Below are 14,067 nucleotides of genomic sequence, written 5' to 3' on the forward strand. Positions count from 1 at the left end.
CTCTTTCATGCTTTCTGAAGAATCTCAGAGACTTTTTAAGGCTTTTTGAAGCTCAGGCACTCTTTTTTTTTTTTTTAAAAGCTTACAGCACCTGGTATTCCCAGGCGGTCTCCCATCCAAGTACTAACCAGGCCCGACCCTGCTTAGCTTCCGAGATCAGACGAGATCGGGCGTGCCCAAGGTGGTATGGCCGTAAGCTAAAACTGCTGCCAAAATTGGGCTATTTAAAAGGTTAGACCATTAGTGAAGAAAACTAAGAACAACTTTTGAAAAAACTCAAGCTCTTTCATGCTTTCTGAAGAATCTCAGAGACTTTTTAAGGCTTTTTGAAGAAGCTCAGGGACTCTTTTTTTTTTTTCTTAAAAAAGCTTACAACACCTAGTATTCCCATGCGGCCTCCCATCCAAGTACTAACCAGGCCTTATTTAAAAGCTTAGACCATTAGTGAAGAAGACTAAGAAGAACTTTTGAAAAAACTCAAACTCTTTCATGCTTTCTGAAGAATCTCAGAGACTTTTTAAGGCTTTTTGAAGCTCAGGCACTCTTTTTTTTTTTCTTAAAAAAGCTTACAACACCCAGTATTCCCATGCGGCCTCCCATCCAAGTACTAACCAGGCCTTATTTAAAAGCTTAGACCATTAGTGAAGAAGACTAAGAAGAACTTTTGAAAAAACTCAAACTCTTTCATGCTTTCTGAAGAATCTCAGAGACTTTTTAAGGCTTTTTGAAGCTCAGGCACTCTTTTTTTTTTTTTAAAAAGCTTACAGCACCTGGTATTCCCAGGCGGTCTCCCATCCAAGTACTAACCAGGCCCGACCCTGCTTAGCTTCCGAGATCAGACGAGATCGGGCGTGCCCAAGGTGGTATGGCCGTAAGCGAATACTGCTGCCAAAATTGGGCTATTTAAAAGGTTAGACCATTAGTGAAGAAAACTAAGAACAACTTTTGAAAAAACTCAAACTCTTTCATGCTTTCTGAAGAATCTCAGAGACTTTTTAAGGCTTTTTGAAGCTCAGGCACTCTTTTTTTTTTTTTTAAAAGCTTACAGCACCTGGTATTCCCAGGCGGTCTCCCATCCAAGTACTAACCAGGCCCGACCCTGCTTAGCTTCCGAGATCAGACGAGATCGGGCGTGCCCAAGGTGGTATGGCCGTAAGCTAAAACTGCTGCCAAAATTGGGCTATTTAAAAGGTTAGACCATTAGTGAAGAAAACTAAGAACAACTTTTGAAAAAACTCAAGCTCTTTCATGCTTTCTGAAGAATCTCAGAGACTTTTTAAGGCTTTTTGAAGAAGCTCAGGGACTCTTTTTTTTTTTTCTTAAAAAAGCTTACAACACCTAGTATTCCCATGCGGCCTCCCATCCAAGTACTAACCAGGCCTTATTTAAAAGCTTAGACCATTAGTGAAGAAGACTAAGAAGAACTTTTGAAAAAACTCAAACTCTTTCATGCTTTCTGAAGAATCTCAGAGACTTTTTAAGGCTTTTTGAAGCTCAGGCACTCTTTTTTTTTTTTTTTTTTTTTTAAAAGCTTACAGCACCTGGTATTCCCAGGCGGTCTCCCATCCAAGTACTAACCAGGCCCGACCCTGCTTAGCTTCCGAGATCAGACGAGATCGGGCGTGCCCAAGGTGGTATGGCCGTAAGCTAAAACTGCTGCCAAAATTGGGCTATTTAAAAGGTTAGACCATTTGTGAAGAAAACTAAGAACAACTTTTGAAAAAACTCAAGCTCTTTCATGCTTTCTGAAGAATCTCAGAGACTTTTTAAGGCTTTTTGAAGAAGCTCAGGGACTCTTTTTTTTTTTTCTTAAAAAAGCTTACAACACCTAGTATTCCCATGCGGCCTCCCATCCAAGTACTAACCAGGCCTTATTTAAAAGCTTAGACCATTAGTGAAGAAGACTAAGAAGAACTTTTGAAAAAACTCAAACTCTTTCATGCTTTCTGAAGAATCTCAGAGACTTTTTAAGGCTTTTTGAAGCTCAGGCACTCTTTTTTTTTTTTTTTTTTTTTTTAAAAGCTTACAGCACCTGGTATTCCCAGGCGGTCTCCCATCCAAGTACTAACCAGGCCCGACCCTGCTTAGCTTCCGAGATCAGACGAGATCGGGCGTGCCCAAGGTGGTATGGCCGTAAGCTAAAACTGCTGCCAAAATTGGGCTATTTAAAAGGTTAGACCATTAGTGAAGAAAACTAAGAACAACTTTTGAAAAAACTCAAGCTCTTTCATGCTTTCTGAAGAATCTCAGAGACTTTTTAAGGCTTTTTGAAGAAGCTCAGGGACTCTTTTCTTTTTTCTTAAAAATTTTTACAACACCTAGTATTCCCATGCGGCCTCCCATCCAAGTACTAACCAGGCCTTATTTAAAAGCTTAGACCATTAGTGAAGAAGACTAAGAAGAACTTTTGAAAAAACTCAAACTCTTTCATGCTTTCTGAAGAATCTCAGAGACTTTTTAAGGCTTTTTGAAGCTCAGGCACTCTTTTTTTTTTTTTTTTTTTTTTAAAAGCTTACAGCACCTGGTATTCCCAGGCGGTCTCCCATCCAAGTACTAACCAGTCCCGACCCTGCTTAGCTTCCGAGATCAGACGAGATCGGGCGTGCCCAAGGTGGTATGGCCGTAAGCGAATACTGCTGCCAAAATTGGGCTATTTAAAAGGTTAGACCATTAGTGAAGAAAACTAAGAACAACTTTTGAAAAAACTCAAACTCTTTCATGCTTTCTGAAGAATCTCAGAGACTTTTTAAGGCTTTTTGAAGCTCAGGCACTCTTTTTTTTTTTTTTAAAAGCTTACAGCACCTGGTATTCCCAGGCGGTCTCCCATCCAAGTACTAACCAGGCCCGACCCTGCTTAGCTTCCGAGATCAGACGAGATCGGGCGTGCCCAAGGTGGTATGGCCGTAAGCTAAAACTGCTGCCAAAATTGGGCTATTTAAAAGGTTAGACCATTAGTGAAGAAAACTAAGAACAACTTTTGAAAAAACTCAAGCTCTTTCATGCTTTCTGAAGAATCTCAGAGACTTTTTAAGGCTTTTTGAAGAAGCTCAGGGACTCTTTTTTTTATTTCTTAAAAAAGCTTACAACACCTAGTATTCCCATGCGGCCTCCCATCCAAGTACTAACCAGGCCTTATTTAAAAGCTTAGACCATTAGTGAAGAAGACTAAGAAGAACTTTTGAAAAAACTCAAACTCTTTCATGCTTTCTGAAGAATCTCAGAGACTTTTTAAGGCTTTTTGAAGCTCAGGCACTCTTTTTTTTTTTTTTTTTTTTTTAAAAGCTTACAGCACCTGGTATTCCCAGGCGGTCTCCCATCCAAGTACTAACCAGGCCCGACCCTGCTTAGCTTCCGAGATCAGACGAGATCGGGCGTGCCCAAGGTGGTATGGCCGTAAGCTAAAACTGCTGCCAAAATTGGGCTATTTAAAAGGTTAGACCATTAGTGAAGAAAACTAAGAACAACTTTTGAAAAAACTCAAGCTCTTTCATGCTTTCTGAAGAATCTCAGAGACTTTTTAAGGCTTTTTGAAGAAGCTCAGGGACTCTTTTTTTTTTTTCTTAAAAATTTTTACAACACCTAGTATTCCCATGCGGCCTCCCATCCAAGTACTAACCAGGCCTTATTTAAAAGCTTAGACCATTAGTGAAGAAGACTAAGAAGAACTTTTGAAAAAACTCAAACTCTTTCATGCTTTCTGAAGAATCTCAGAGACTTTTTAAGGCTTTTTGAAGCTCAGGCACTCTTTTTTTTTTTTTTTTTTTTTTAAAAGCTTACAGCACCTGGTATTCCCAGGCGGTCTCCCATCCAAGTACTAACCAGTCCCGACCCTGCTTAGCTTCCGAGATCAGACGAGATCGGGCGTGCCCAAGGTGGTATGGCCGTAAGCGAATACTGCTGCCAAAATTGGGCTATTTAAAAGGTTAGACCATTAGTGAAGAAAACTAAGAACAACTTTTGAAAAAACTCAAACTCTTTCATGCTTTCTGAAGAATCTCAGAGACTTTTTAAGGCTTTTTGAAGCTCAGGCACTCTTTTTTTTTTTTTTAAAAGCTTACAGCACCTGGTATTCCCAGGCGGTCTCCCATCCAAGTACTAACCAGGCCCGACCCTGCTTAGCTTCCGAGATCAGACGAGATCGGGCGTGCCCAAGGTGGTATGGCCGTAAGCTAAAACTGCTGCCAAAATTGGGCTATTTAAAAGGTTAGACCATTAGTGAAGAAAACTAAGAACAACTTTTGAAAAAACTCAAGCTCTTTCATGCTTTCTGAAGAATCTCAGAGACTTTTTAAGGCTTTTTGAAGAAGCTCAGGGACTCTTTTTTTTTTTTCTTAAAAAAGCTTACAACACCTAGTATTCCCATGCGGCCTCCCATCCAAGTACTAACCAGGCCTTATTTAAAAGCTTAGACCATTAGTGAAGAAGACTAAGAAGAACTTTTGAAAAAACTCAAACTCTTTCATGCTTTCTGAAGAATCTCAGAGACTTTTTAAGGCTTTTTGAAGCTCAGGCACTCTTTTTTTTTTTTTTTTTTTTTTAAAAGCTTACAGCACCTGGTATTCCCAGGCGGTCTCCCATCCAAGTACTAACCAGGCCCGACCCTGCTTAGCTTCCGAGATCAGACGAGATCGGGCGTGCCCAAGGTGGTATGGCCGTAAGCTAAAACTGCTGCCAAAATTGGGCTATTTAAAAGGTTAGACCATTAGTGAAGAAAACTAAGAACAACTTTTGAAAAAACTCAAGCTCTTTCATGCTTTCTGAAGAATCTCAGAGACTTTTTAAGGCTTTTTGAAGAAGCTCAGGGACTCTTTTTTTTTTTTCTTAAAAAAGCTTACAACACCTAGTATTCCCATGCGGCCTCCCATCCAAGTACTAACCAGGCCTTATTTAAAAGCTTAGACCATTAGTGAAGAAGACTAAGAAGAACTTTTGAAAAAACTCAAACTCTTTCATGCTTTCTGAAGAATCTCAGAGACTTTTTAAGGCTTTTTGAAGCTCAGGCACTCTTTTTTTTTTTCTTAAAAAAGCTTACAACACCCAGTATTCCCATGCGGCCTCCCATCCAAGTACTAACCAGGCCTTATTTAAAAGCTTAGACCATTAGTGAAGAAGACTAAGAAGAACTTTTGAAAAAACTCAAACTCTTTCATGCTTTCTGAAGAATCTCAGAGACTTTTTAAGGCTTTTTGAAGCTCAGGCACTCTTTTTTTTTTTTTAAAAAGCTTACAGCACCTGGTATTCCCAGGCGGTCTCCCATCCAAGTACTAACCAGGCCCGACCCTGCTTAGCTTCCGAGATCAGACGAGATCGGGCGTGCCCAAGGTGGTATGGCCGTAAGCGAATACTGCTGCCAAAATTGGGCTATTTAAAAGGTTAGACCATTAGTGAAGAAAACTAAGAACAACTTTTGAAAAAACTCAAACTCTTTCATGCTTTCTGAAGAATCTCAGAGACTTTTTAAGGCTTTTTGAAGCTCAGGCACTCTTTTTTTTTTTTTTAAAAGCTTACAGCACCTGGTATTCCCAGGCGGTCTCCCATCCAAGTACTAACCAGGCCCGACCCTGCTTAGCTTCCGAGATCAGACGAGATCGGGCGTGCCCAAGGTGGTATGGCCGTAAGCTAAAACTGCTGCCAAAATTGGGCTATTTAAAAGGTTAGACCATTAGTGAAGAAAACTAAGAACAACTTTTGAAAAAACTCAAGCTCTTTCATGCTTTCTGAAGAATCTCAGAGACTTTTTAAGGCTTTTTGAAGAAGCTCAGGGACTCTTTTTTTTTTTTCTTAAAAAAGCTTACAACACCTAGTATTCCCATGCGGCCTCCCATCCAAGTACTAACCAGGCCTTATTTAAAAGCTTAGACCATTAGTGAAGAAGACTAAGAAGAACTTTTGAAAAAACTCAAACTCTTTCATGCTTTCTGAAGAATCTCAGAGACTTTTTAAGGCTTTTTGAAGCTCAGGCACTCTTTTTTTTTTTTTTTTTTTTTTAAAAGCTTACAGCACCTGGTATTCCCAGGCGGTCTCCCATCCAAGTACTAACCAGGCCCGACCCTGCTTAGCTTCCGAGATCAGACGAGATCGGGCGTGCCCAAGGTGGTATGGCCGTAAGCTAAAACTGCTGCCAAAATTGGGCTATTTAAAAGGTTAGACCATTAGTGAAGAAAACTAAGAACAACTTTTGAAAAAACTCAAGCTCTTTCATGCTTTCTGAAGAATCTCAGAGACTTTTTAAGGCTTTTTGAAGAAGCTCAGGGACTCTTTTTTTTTTTCTTAAAAATTTTTACAACACCTAGTATTCCCATGCGGCCTCCCATCCAAGTACTAACCAGGCCTTATTTAAAAGCTTAGACCATTAGTGAAGAAGACTAAGAAGAACTTTTGAAAAAACTCAAACTCTTTCATGCTTTCTGAAGAATCTCAGAGACTTTTTAAGGCTTTTTGAAGCTCAGGCACTCTTTTTTTTTTTTTTTTTTTTTAAAAGCTTACAGCACCTGGTATTCCCAGGCGGTCTCCCATCCAAGTACTAACCAGTCCCGACCCTGCTTAGCTTCCGAGATCAGACGAGATCGGGCGTGCCCAAGGTGGTATGGCCGTAAGCGAATACTGCTGCCAAAATTGGGCTATTTAAAAGGTTAGACCATTAGTGAAGAAAACTAAGAACAACTTTTGAAAAAACTCAAACTCTTTCATGCTTTCTGAAGAATCTCAGAGACTTTTTAAGGCTTTTTGAAGCTCAGGCACTCTTTTTTTTTTTTTTAAAAGCTTACAGCACCTGGTATTCCCAGGCGGTCTCCCATCCAAGTACTAACCAGGCCCGACCCTGCTTAGCTTCCGAGATCAGACGAGATCGGGCGTGCCCAAGGTGGTATGGCCGTAAGCTAAAACTGCTGCCAAAATTGGGCTATTTAAAAGGTTAGACCATTAGTGAAGAAAACTAAGAACAACTTTTGAAAAAACTCAAGCTCTTTCATGCTTTCTGAAGAATCTCAGAGACTTTTTAAGGCTTTTTGAAGAAGCTCAGGGACTCTTTTTTTTTTTTCTTAAAAAAGCTTACAACACCTAGTATTCCCATGCGGCCTCCCATCCAAGTACTAACCAGGCCTTATTTAAAAGCTTAGACCATTAGTGAAGAAGACTAAGAAGAACTTTTGAAAAAACTCAAACTCTTTCATGCTTTCTGAAGAATCTCAGAGACTTTTTAAGGCTTTTTGAAGCTCAGGCACTCTTTTTTTTTTTTTTTTTTTTTTAAAAGCTTACAGCACCTGGTATTCCCAGGCGGTCTCCCATCCAAGTACTAACCAGGCCCGACCCTGCTTAGCTTCCGAGATCAGACGAGATCGGGCGTGCCCAAGGTGGTATGGCCGTAAGCTAAAACTGCTGCCAAAATTGGGCTATTTAAAAGGTTAGACCATTAGTGAAGAAAACTAAGAACAACTTTTGAAAAAACTCAAGCTCTTTCATGCTTTCTGAAGAATCTCAGAGACTTTTTAAGGCTTTTTGAAGAAGCTCAGGGACTCTTTTTTTTTTTTCTTAAAAATTTTTACAACACCTAGTATTCCCATGCGGCCTCCCATCCAAGTACTAACCAGGCCTTATTTAAAAGCTTAGACCATTAGTGAAGAAGACTAAGAAGAACTTTTGAAAAAACTCAAACTCTTTCATGCTTTCTGAAGAATCTCAGAGACTTTTTAAGGCTTTTTGAAGCTCAGGCACTCTTTTTTTTTTTTTTTTTTTTAAAAGCTTACAGCACCTGGTATTCCCAGGCGGTCTCCCATCCAAGTACTAACCAGTCCCGACCCTGCTTAGCTTCCGAGATCAGACGAGATCGGGCGTGCCCAAGGTGGTATGGCCGTAAGCGAATACTGCTGCCAAAATTGGGCTATTTAAAAGGTTAGACCATTAGTGAAGAAAACTAAGAACAACTTTTGAAAAAACTCAAACTCTTTCATGCTTTCTGAAGAATCTCAGAGACTTTTTAAGGCTTTTTGAAGCTCAGGCACTCTTTTTTTTTTTTTTAAAAGCTTACAGCACCTGGTATTCCCAGGCGGTCTCCCATCCAAGTACTAACCAGGCCCGACCCTGCTTAGCTTCCGAGATCAGACGAGATCGGGCGTGCCCAAGGTGGTATGGCCGTAAGCTAAAACTGCTGCCAAAATTGGGCTATTTAAAAGGTTAGACCATTAGTGAAGAAAACTAAGAACAACTTTTGAAAAAACTCAAGCTCTTTCATGCTTTCTGAAGAATCTCAGAGACTTTTTAAGGCTTTTTGAAGAAGCTCAGGGACTCTTTTTTTTTTTTCTTAAAAAAGCTTACAACACCTAGTATTCCCATGCGGCCTCCCATCCAAGTACTAACCAGGCCTTATTTAAAAGCTTAGACCATTAGTGAAGAAGACTAAGAAGAACTTTTGAAAAAACTCAAACTCTTTCATGCTTTCTGAAGAATCTCAGAGACTTTTTAAGGCTTTTTGAAGCTCAGGCACTCTTTTTTTTTTTTTAAAAGCTTACAGCACCTGGTATTCCCAGGCGGTCTCCCATCCAAGTACTAACCAGGCCCGACCCTGCTTAGCTTCCGAGATCAGACGAGATCGGGCGTGCCCAAGGTGGTATGGCCGTAAGCTAAAACTGCTGCCAAAATTGGGCTATTTAAAAGGTTAGACCATTAGTGAAGAAAACTAAGAACAACTTTTGAAAAAACTCAAGCTCTTTCATGCTTTCTGAAGAATCTCAGAGACTTTTTAAGGCTTTTTGAAGAAGCTCAGGGACTCTTTTTTTTTTTCTTAAAAATTTTTACAACACCTAGTATTCCCATGCGGCCTCCCATCCAAGTACTAACCAGGCCTTATTTAAAAGCTTAGACCATTAGTGAAGAAGACTAAGAAGAACTTTTGAAAAAACTCAAACTCTTTCATGCTTTCTGAAGAATCTCAGAGACTTTTTAAGGCTTTTTGAAGCTCAGGCACTCTTTTTTTTTTTTTTAAAAGCTTACAGCACCTGGTATTCCCAGGCGGTCTCCCATCCAAGTACTAACCAGTCCCGACCCTGCTTAGCTTCCGAGATCAGACGAGATCGGGCGTGCCCAAGGTGGTATGGCCGTAAGCGAATACTGCTGCCAAAATTGGGCTATTTAAAAGGTTAGACCATTAGTGAAGAAAACTAAGAACAACTTTTGAAAAAACTCAAACTCTTTCATGCTTTCTGAAGAATCTCAGAGACTTTTTAAGGCTTTTTGAAGCTCAGGCACTCTTTTTTTTTTTTTTAAAAGCTTACAGCACCTGGTATTCCCAGGCGGTCTCCCATCCAAGTACTAACCAGGCCCGACCCTGCTTAGCTTCCGAGATCAGACGAGATCGGGCGTGCCCAAGGTGGTATGGCCGTAAGCTAAAACTGCTGCCAAAATTGGGCTATTTAAAAGGTTAGACCATTAGTGAAGAAAACTAAGAACAACTTTTGAAAAAACTCAAGCTCTTTCATGCTTTCTGAAGAATCTCAGAGACTTTTTAAGGCTTTTTGAAGAAGCTCAGGGACTCTTTTTTTTTTTTCTTAAAAAAGCTTACAACACCTAGTATTCCCATGCGGCCTCCCATCCAAGTACTAACCAGGCCTTATTTAAAAGCTTAGACCATTAGTGAAGAAGACTAAGAAGAACTTTTGAAAAAACTCAAACTCTTTCATGCTTTCTGAAGAATCTCAGAGACTTTTTAAGGCTTTTTGAAGCTCAGGCACTCTTTTTTTTTTTTTTTTTTTTTTAAAAGCTTACAGCACCTGGTATTCCCAGGCGGTCTCCCATCCAAGTACTAACCAGGCCCGACCCTGCTTAGCTTCCGAGATCAGACGAGATCGGGCGTGCCCAAGGTGGTATGGCCGTAAGCTAAAACTGCTGCCAAAATTGGGCTATTTAAAAGGTTAGACCATTAGTGAAGAAAACTAAGAACAACTTTTGAAAAAACTCAAGCTCTTTCATGCTTTCTGAAGAATCTCAGAGACTTTTTAAGGCTTTTTGAAGAAGCTCAGGGACTCTTTTTTTTTTTTCTTAAAAATTTTTACAACACCTAGTATTCCCATGCGGCCTCCCATCCAAGTACTAACCAGGCCTTATTTAAAAGCTTAGACCATTAGTGAAGAAGACTAAGAAGAACTTTTGAAAAAACTCAAACTCTTTCATGCTTTCTGAAGAATCTCAGAGACTTTTTAAGGCTTTTTGAAGCTCAGGCACTCTTTTTTTTTTTTTTTTTTTTTAAAAGCTTACAGCACCTGGTATTCCCAGGCGGTCTCCCATCCAAGTACTAACCAGTCCCGACCCTGCTTAGCTTCCGAGATCAGACGAGATCGGGCGTGCCCAAGGTGGTATGGCCGTAAGCGAATACTGCTGCCAAAATTGGGCTATTTAAAAGGTTAGACCATTAGTGAAGAAAACTAAGAACAACTTTTGAAAAAACTCAAACTCTTTCATGCTTTCTGAAGAATCTCAGAGACTTTTTAAGGCTTTTTGAAGCTCAGGCACTCTTTTTTTTTTTTTTAAAAGCTTACAGCACCTGGTATTCCCAGGCGGTCTCCCATCCAAGTACTAACCAGGCCCGACCCTGCTTAGCTTCCGAGATCAGACGAGATCGGGCGTGCCCAAGGTGGTATGGCCGTAAGCTAAAACTGCTGCCAAAATTGGGCTATTTAAAAGGTTAGACCATTAGTGAAGAAAACTAAGAACAACTTTTGAAAAAACTCAAGCTCTTTCATGCTTTCTGAAGAATCTCAGAGACTTTTTAAGGCTTTTTGAAGAAGCTCAGGGACTCTTTTTTTTTTTTCTTAAAAAAGCTTACAACACCTAGTATTCCCATGCGGCCTCCCATCCAAGTACTAACCAGGCCTTATTTAAAAGCTTAGACCATTAGTGAAGAAGACTAAGAAGAACTTTTGAAAAAACTCAAACTCTTTCATGCTTTCTGAAGAATCTCAGAGACTTTTTAAGGCTTTTTGAAGCTCAGGCACTCTTTTTTTTTTTTTTTTTTTTTAAAAGCTTACAGCACCTGGTATTCCCAGGCGGTCTCCCATCCAAGTACTAACCAGGCCCGACCCTGCTTAGCTTCCGAGATCAGACGAGATCGGGCGTGCCCAAGGTGGTATGGCCGTAAGCTAAAACTGCTGCCAAAATTGGGCTATTTAAAAGGTTAGACCATTAGTGAAGAAAACTAAGAACAACTTTTGAAAAAACTCAAGCTCTTTCATGCTTTCTGAAGAATCTCAGAGACTTTTTAAGGCTTTTTGAAGAAGCTCAGGGACTCTTTTTTTTTTTTCTTAAAAAAGCTTACAACACCTAGTATTCCCATGCGGCCTCCCATCCAAGTACTAACCAGGCCTTATTTAAAAGCTTAGACCATTAGTGAAGAAGACTAAGAAGAACTTTTGAAAAAACTCAAACTCTTTCATGCTTTCTGAAGAATCTCAGAGACTTTTTAAGGCTTTTTGAAGCTCAGGCACTCTTTTTTTTTTTCTTAAAAAAGCTTACAACACCCAGTATTCCCATGCGGCCTCCCATCCAAGTACTAACCAGGCCTTATTTAAAAGCTTAGACCATTAGTGAAGAAGACTAAGAAGAACTTTTGAAAAAACTCAAACTCTTTCATGCTTTCTGAAGAATCTCAGAGACTTTTTAAGGCTTTTTGAAGCTCAGGCACTCTTTTTTTTTTTTTAAAAAGCTTACAGCACCTGGTATTCCCAGGCGGTCTCCCATCCAAGTACTAACCAGGCCCGACCCTGCTTAGCTTCCGAGATCAGACGAGATCGGGCGTGCCCAAGGTGGTATGGCCGTAAGCGAATACTGCTGCCAAAATTGGGCTATTTAAAAGGTTAGACCATTAGTGAAGAAAACTAAGAACAACTTTTGAAAAAACTCAAACTCTTTCATGCTTTCTGAAGAATCTCAGAGACTTTTTAAGGCTTTTTGAAGCTCAGGCACTCTTTTTTTTTTTTTTAAAAGCTTACAGCACCTGGTATTCCCAGGCGGTCTCCCATCCAAGTACTAACCAGGCCCGACCCTGCTTAGCTTCCGAGATCAGACGAGATCGGGCGTGCCCAAGGTGGTATGGCCGTAAGCTAAAACTGCTGCCAAAATTGGGCTATTTAAAAGGTTAGACCATTAGTGAAGAAAACTAAGAACAACTTTTGAAAAAACTCAAGCTCTTTCATGCTTTCTGAAGAATCTCAGAGACTTTTTAAGGCTTTTTGAAGAAGCTCAGGGACTCTTTTTTTTTTTTCTTAAAAAAGCTTACAACACCTAGTATTCCCATGCGGCCTCCCATCCAAGTACTAACCAGGCCTTATTTAAAAGCTTAGACCATTAGTGAAGAAGACTAAGAAGAACTTTTGAAAAAACTCAAACTCTTTCATGCTTTCTGAAGAATCTCAGAGACTTTTTAAGGCTTTTTGAAGCTCAGGCACTCTTTTTTTTTTTTTTTTTTTTTAAAAGCTTACAGCACCTGGTATTCCCAGGCGGTCTCCCATCCAAGTACTAACCAGGCCCGACCCTGCTTAGCTTCCGAGATCAGACGAGATCGGGCGTGCCCAAGGTGGTATGGCCGTAAGCTAAAACTGCTGCCAAAATTGGGCTATTTAAAAGGTTAGACCATTAGTGAAGAAAACTAAGAACAACTTTTGAAAAAACTCAAGCTCTTTCATGCTTTCTGAAGAATCTCAGAGACTTTTTAAGGCTTTTTGAAGAAGCTCAGGGACTCTTTTCTTTTTTCTTAAAAATTTTTACAACACCTAGTATTCCCATGCGGCCTCCCATCCAAGTACTAACCAGGCCTTATTTAAAAGCTTAGACCATTAGTGAAGAAGACTAAGAAGAACTTTTGAAAAAACTCAAACTCTTTCATGCTTTCTGAAGAATCTCAGAGACTTTTTAAGGCTTTTTGAAGCTCAGGCACTCTTTTTTTTTTTTTTTTTTTTTTAAAAGCTTACAGCACCTGGTATTCCCAGGCGGTCTCCCATCCAAGTACTAACCAGTCCCGACCCTGCTTAGCTTCCGAGATCAGACGAGATCGGGCGTGCCCAAGGTGGTATGGCCGTAAGCGAATACTGCTGCCAAAATTGGGCTATTTAAAAGGTTAGACCATTAGTGAAGAAAACTAAGAACAACTTTTGAAAAAACTCAAACTCTTTCATGCTTTCTGAAGAATCTCAGAGACTTTTTAAGGCTTTTTGAAGCTCAGGCACTCTTTTTTTTTTTTTTAAAAGCTTACAGCACCTGGTATTCCCAGGCGGTCTCCCATCCAAGTACTAACCAGGCCCGACCCTGCTTAGCTTCCGAGATCAGACGAGATCGGGCGTGCCCAAGGTGGTATGGCCGTAAGCTAAAACTGCTGCCAAAATTGGGCTATTTAAAAGGTTAGACCATTAGTGAAGAAAACTAAGAACAACTTTTGAAAAAACTCAAGCTCTTTCATGCTTTCTGAAGAATCTCAGAGACTTTTTAAGGCTTTTTGAAGAAGCTCAGGGACTCTTTTTTTTTTTTCTTAAAAAAGCTTACAACACCTAGTATTCCCATGCGGCCTCCCATCCAAGTACTAACCAGGCCTTATTTAAAAGCTTAGACCATTAGTGAAGAAGACTAAGAAGAACTTTTGAAAAAACTCAAACTCTTTCATGCTTTCTGAAGAATCTCAGAGACTTTTTAAGGCTTTTTGAAGCTCAGGCACTCTTTTTTTTTTTTTTTTTTTTTTAAAAGCTTACAGCACCTGGTATTCCCAGGCGGTCTCCCATCCAAGTACTAACCAGGCCCGACCCTGCTTAGCTTCCGAGATCAGACGAGATCGGGCGTGCCCAAGGTGGTATGGCCGTAAGCTAAAACTGCTGCCAAAATTGGGCTATTTAAAAGGTTAGACCATTAGTGAAGAAAACTAAGAACAACTTTTGAAAAAACTCAAGCTCTTTCATGCTTTCTGAAGAATCTCAGAGACTTTTTAAGGCTTTTTGAAGAAGCTCAGGGACTCTTTTTTTTTTTTCTTAAAAAAGCTTACAACACCTAGTATTCCCATGCGGCCTCCCATCCAAGTACTAACCAGGCCTTATT

At 40.1% G+C, this 14,067-nt stretch overlaps 32 non-coding genes across 32 annotated transcripts; all 32 read right to left on the minus strand.

Moving 5' to 3' along the window:
* Window positions 1–79: 79 nt before the first annotated feature.
* LOC143703736 (5S ribosomal RNA) lies at window positions 80–198 on the minus strand. Its single transcript, XR_013191334.1, has one exon. It is a non-coding gene; the product is annotated as a 5S ribosomal RNA (ribosomal RNA).
* Window positions 199–758: 560 nt separating this feature from the next.
* LOC143703748 (5S ribosomal RNA) lies at window positions 759–877 on the minus strand. The gene has a single exon (XR_013191345.1). It is a non-coding gene; the product is annotated as a 5S ribosomal RNA (ribosomal RNA).
* A 162-nt stretch (window positions 878–1,039) lies between these two features.
* LOC143703759 (5S ribosomal RNA) lies at window positions 1,040–1,158 on the minus strand. The gene has a single exon (XR_013191356.1). It is a non-coding gene; the product is annotated as a 5S ribosomal RNA (ribosomal RNA).
* A 371-nt stretch (window positions 1,159–1,529) lies between these two features.
* On the minus strand, window positions 1,530–1,648 carry LOC143703771 (5S ribosomal RNA). Its single transcript, XR_013191367.1, has one exon. It is a non-coding gene; the product is annotated as a 5S ribosomal RNA (ribosomal RNA).
* A 372-nt stretch (window positions 1,649–2,020) lies between these two features.
* Window positions 2,021–2,139, minus strand: LOC143703783 (5S ribosomal RNA). The gene has a single exon (XR_013191378.1). It is a non-coding gene; the product is annotated as a 5S ribosomal RNA (ribosomal RNA).
* A 370-nt stretch (window positions 2,140–2,509) lies between these two features.
* Window positions 2,510–2,628, minus strand: LOC143703772 (5S ribosomal RNA). The gene has a single exon (XR_013191368.1). It is a non-coding gene; the product is annotated as a 5S ribosomal RNA (ribosomal RNA).
* A 162-nt stretch (window positions 2,629–2,790) lies between these two features.
* Window positions 2,791–2,909, minus strand: LOC143703795 (5S ribosomal RNA). Its single transcript, XR_013191389.1, has one exon. It is a non-coding gene; the product is annotated as a 5S ribosomal RNA (ribosomal RNA).
* A 371-nt stretch (window positions 2,910–3,280) lies between these two features.
* LOC143703807 (5S ribosomal RNA) lies at window positions 3,281–3,399 on the minus strand. The gene has a single exon (XR_013191401.1). It is a non-coding gene; the product is annotated as a 5S ribosomal RNA (ribosomal RNA).
* Window positions 3,400–3,770: 371 nt separating this feature from the next.
* Window positions 3,771–3,889, minus strand: LOC143703773 (5S ribosomal RNA). Its single transcript, XR_013191369.1, has one exon. It is a non-coding gene; the product is annotated as a 5S ribosomal RNA (ribosomal RNA).
* Window positions 3,890–4,051: 162 nt separating this feature from the next.
* LOC143703819 (5S ribosomal RNA) lies at window positions 4,052–4,170 on the minus strand. Its single transcript, XR_013191412.1, has one exon. It is a non-coding gene; the product is annotated as a 5S ribosomal RNA (ribosomal RNA).
* A 371-nt stretch (window positions 4,171–4,541) lies between these two features.
* LOC143703830 (5S ribosomal RNA) lies at window positions 4,542–4,660 on the minus strand. The gene has a single exon (XR_013191423.1). It is a non-coding gene; the product is annotated as a 5S ribosomal RNA (ribosomal RNA).
* Window positions 4,661–5,220: 560 nt separating this feature from the next.
* On the minus strand, window positions 5,221–5,339 carry LOC143703838 (5S ribosomal RNA). Its single transcript, XR_013191430.1, has one exon. It is a non-coding gene; the product is annotated as a 5S ribosomal RNA (ribosomal RNA).
* Window positions 5,340–5,501: 162 nt separating this feature from the next.
* LOC143703839 (5S ribosomal RNA) lies at window positions 5,502–5,620 on the minus strand. Its single transcript, XR_013191431.1, has one exon. It is a non-coding gene; the product is annotated as a 5S ribosomal RNA (ribosomal RNA).
* A 371-nt stretch (window positions 5,621–5,991) lies between these two features.
* On the minus strand, window positions 5,992–6,110 carry LOC143703840 (5S ribosomal RNA). The gene has a single exon (XR_013191432.1). It is a non-coding gene; the product is annotated as a 5S ribosomal RNA (ribosomal RNA).
* A 369-nt stretch (window positions 6,111–6,479) lies between these two features.
* Window positions 6,480–6,598, minus strand: LOC143703774 (5S ribosomal RNA). Its single transcript, XR_013191370.1, has one exon. It is a non-coding gene; the product is annotated as a 5S ribosomal RNA (ribosomal RNA).
* A 162-nt stretch (window positions 6,599–6,760) lies between these two features.
* LOC143703841 (5S ribosomal RNA) lies at window positions 6,761–6,879 on the minus strand. Its single transcript, XR_013191433.1, has one exon. It is a non-coding gene; the product is annotated as a 5S ribosomal RNA (ribosomal RNA).
* Window positions 6,880–7,250: 371 nt separating this feature from the next.
* LOC143703842 (5S ribosomal RNA) lies at window positions 7,251–7,369 on the minus strand. Its single transcript, XR_013191434.1, has one exon. It is a non-coding gene; the product is annotated as a 5S ribosomal RNA (ribosomal RNA).
* A 369-nt stretch (window positions 7,370–7,738) lies between these two features.
* On the minus strand, window positions 7,739–7,857 carry LOC143703775 (5S ribosomal RNA). The gene has a single exon (XR_013191371.1). It is a non-coding gene; the product is annotated as a 5S ribosomal RNA (ribosomal RNA).
* A 162-nt stretch (window positions 7,858–8,019) lies between these two features.
* Window positions 8,020–8,138, minus strand: LOC143703843 (5S ribosomal RNA). The gene has a single exon (XR_013191435.1). It is a non-coding gene; the product is annotated as a 5S ribosomal RNA (ribosomal RNA).
* A 362-nt stretch (window positions 8,139–8,500) lies between these two features.
* On the minus strand, window positions 8,501–8,619 carry LOC143703844 (5S ribosomal RNA). Its single transcript, XR_013191436.1, has one exon. It is a non-coding gene; the product is annotated as a 5S ribosomal RNA (ribosomal RNA).
* Window positions 8,620–8,981: 362 nt separating this feature from the next.
* Window positions 8,982–9,100, minus strand: LOC143703776 (5S ribosomal RNA). The gene has a single exon (XR_013191372.1). It is a non-coding gene; the product is annotated as a 5S ribosomal RNA (ribosomal RNA).
* Window positions 9,101–9,262: 162 nt separating this feature from the next.
* On the minus strand, window positions 9,263–9,381 carry LOC143703846 (5S ribosomal RNA). Its single transcript, XR_013191438.1, has one exon. It is a non-coding gene; the product is annotated as a 5S ribosomal RNA (ribosomal RNA).
* Window positions 9,382–9,752: 371 nt separating this feature from the next.
* Window positions 9,753–9,871, minus strand: LOC143703847 (5S ribosomal RNA). Its single transcript, XR_013191439.1, has one exon. It is a non-coding gene; the product is annotated as a 5S ribosomal RNA (ribosomal RNA).
* A 370-nt stretch (window positions 9,872–10,241) lies between these two features.
* On the minus strand, window positions 10,242–10,360 carry LOC143703778 (5S ribosomal RNA). The gene has a single exon (XR_013191373.1). It is a non-coding gene; the product is annotated as a 5S ribosomal RNA (ribosomal RNA).
* Window positions 10,361–10,522: 162 nt separating this feature from the next.
* Window positions 10,523–10,641, minus strand: LOC143703848 (5S ribosomal RNA). The gene has a single exon (XR_013191440.1). It is a non-coding gene; the product is annotated as a 5S ribosomal RNA (ribosomal RNA).
* A 370-nt stretch (window positions 10,642–11,011) lies between these two features.
* Window positions 11,012–11,130, minus strand: LOC143703849 (5S ribosomal RNA). The gene has a single exon (XR_013191441.1). It is a non-coding gene; the product is annotated as a 5S ribosomal RNA (ribosomal RNA).
* Window positions 11,131–11,690: 560 nt separating this feature from the next.
* LOC143703850 (5S ribosomal RNA) lies at window positions 11,691–11,809 on the minus strand. The gene has a single exon (XR_013191442.1). It is a non-coding gene; the product is annotated as a 5S ribosomal RNA (ribosomal RNA).
* Window positions 11,810–11,971: 162 nt separating this feature from the next.
* LOC143703450 (5S ribosomal RNA) lies at window positions 11,972–12,090 on the minus strand. The gene has a single exon (XR_013191053.1). It is a non-coding gene; the product is annotated as a 5S ribosomal RNA (ribosomal RNA).
* A 370-nt stretch (window positions 12,091–12,460) lies between these two features.
* Window positions 12,461–12,579, minus strand: LOC143703451 (5S ribosomal RNA). The gene has a single exon (XR_013191054.1). It is a non-coding gene; the product is annotated as a 5S ribosomal RNA (ribosomal RNA).
* Window positions 12,580–12,949: 370 nt separating this feature from the next.
* Window positions 12,950–13,068, minus strand: LOC143703779 (5S ribosomal RNA). The gene has a single exon (XR_013191374.1). It is a non-coding gene; the product is annotated as a 5S ribosomal RNA (ribosomal RNA).
* A 162-nt stretch (window positions 13,069–13,230) lies between these two features.
* On the minus strand, window positions 13,231–13,349 carry LOC143703452 (5S ribosomal RNA). Its single transcript, XR_013191055.1, has one exon. It is a non-coding gene; the product is annotated as a 5S ribosomal RNA (ribosomal RNA).
* A 371-nt stretch (window positions 13,350–13,720) lies between these two features.
* LOC143703453 (5S ribosomal RNA) lies at window positions 13,721–13,839 on the minus strand. Its single transcript, XR_013191056.1, has one exon. It is a non-coding gene; the product is annotated as a 5S ribosomal RNA (ribosomal RNA).
* Window positions 13,840–14,067: the final 228 nt, after the last annotated feature.

This window comes from Siphateles boraxobius, unplaced genomic scaffold (genome assembly GCF_051911475.1).
Source record: "Siphateles boraxobius isolate OS27281-9 unplaced genomic scaffold, OSU_SipBor_1 389, whole genome shotgun sequence".
NCBI lineage: Eukaryota > Metazoa > Chordata > Actinopteri > Cypriniformes > Leuciscidae > Siphateles > Siphateles boraxobius.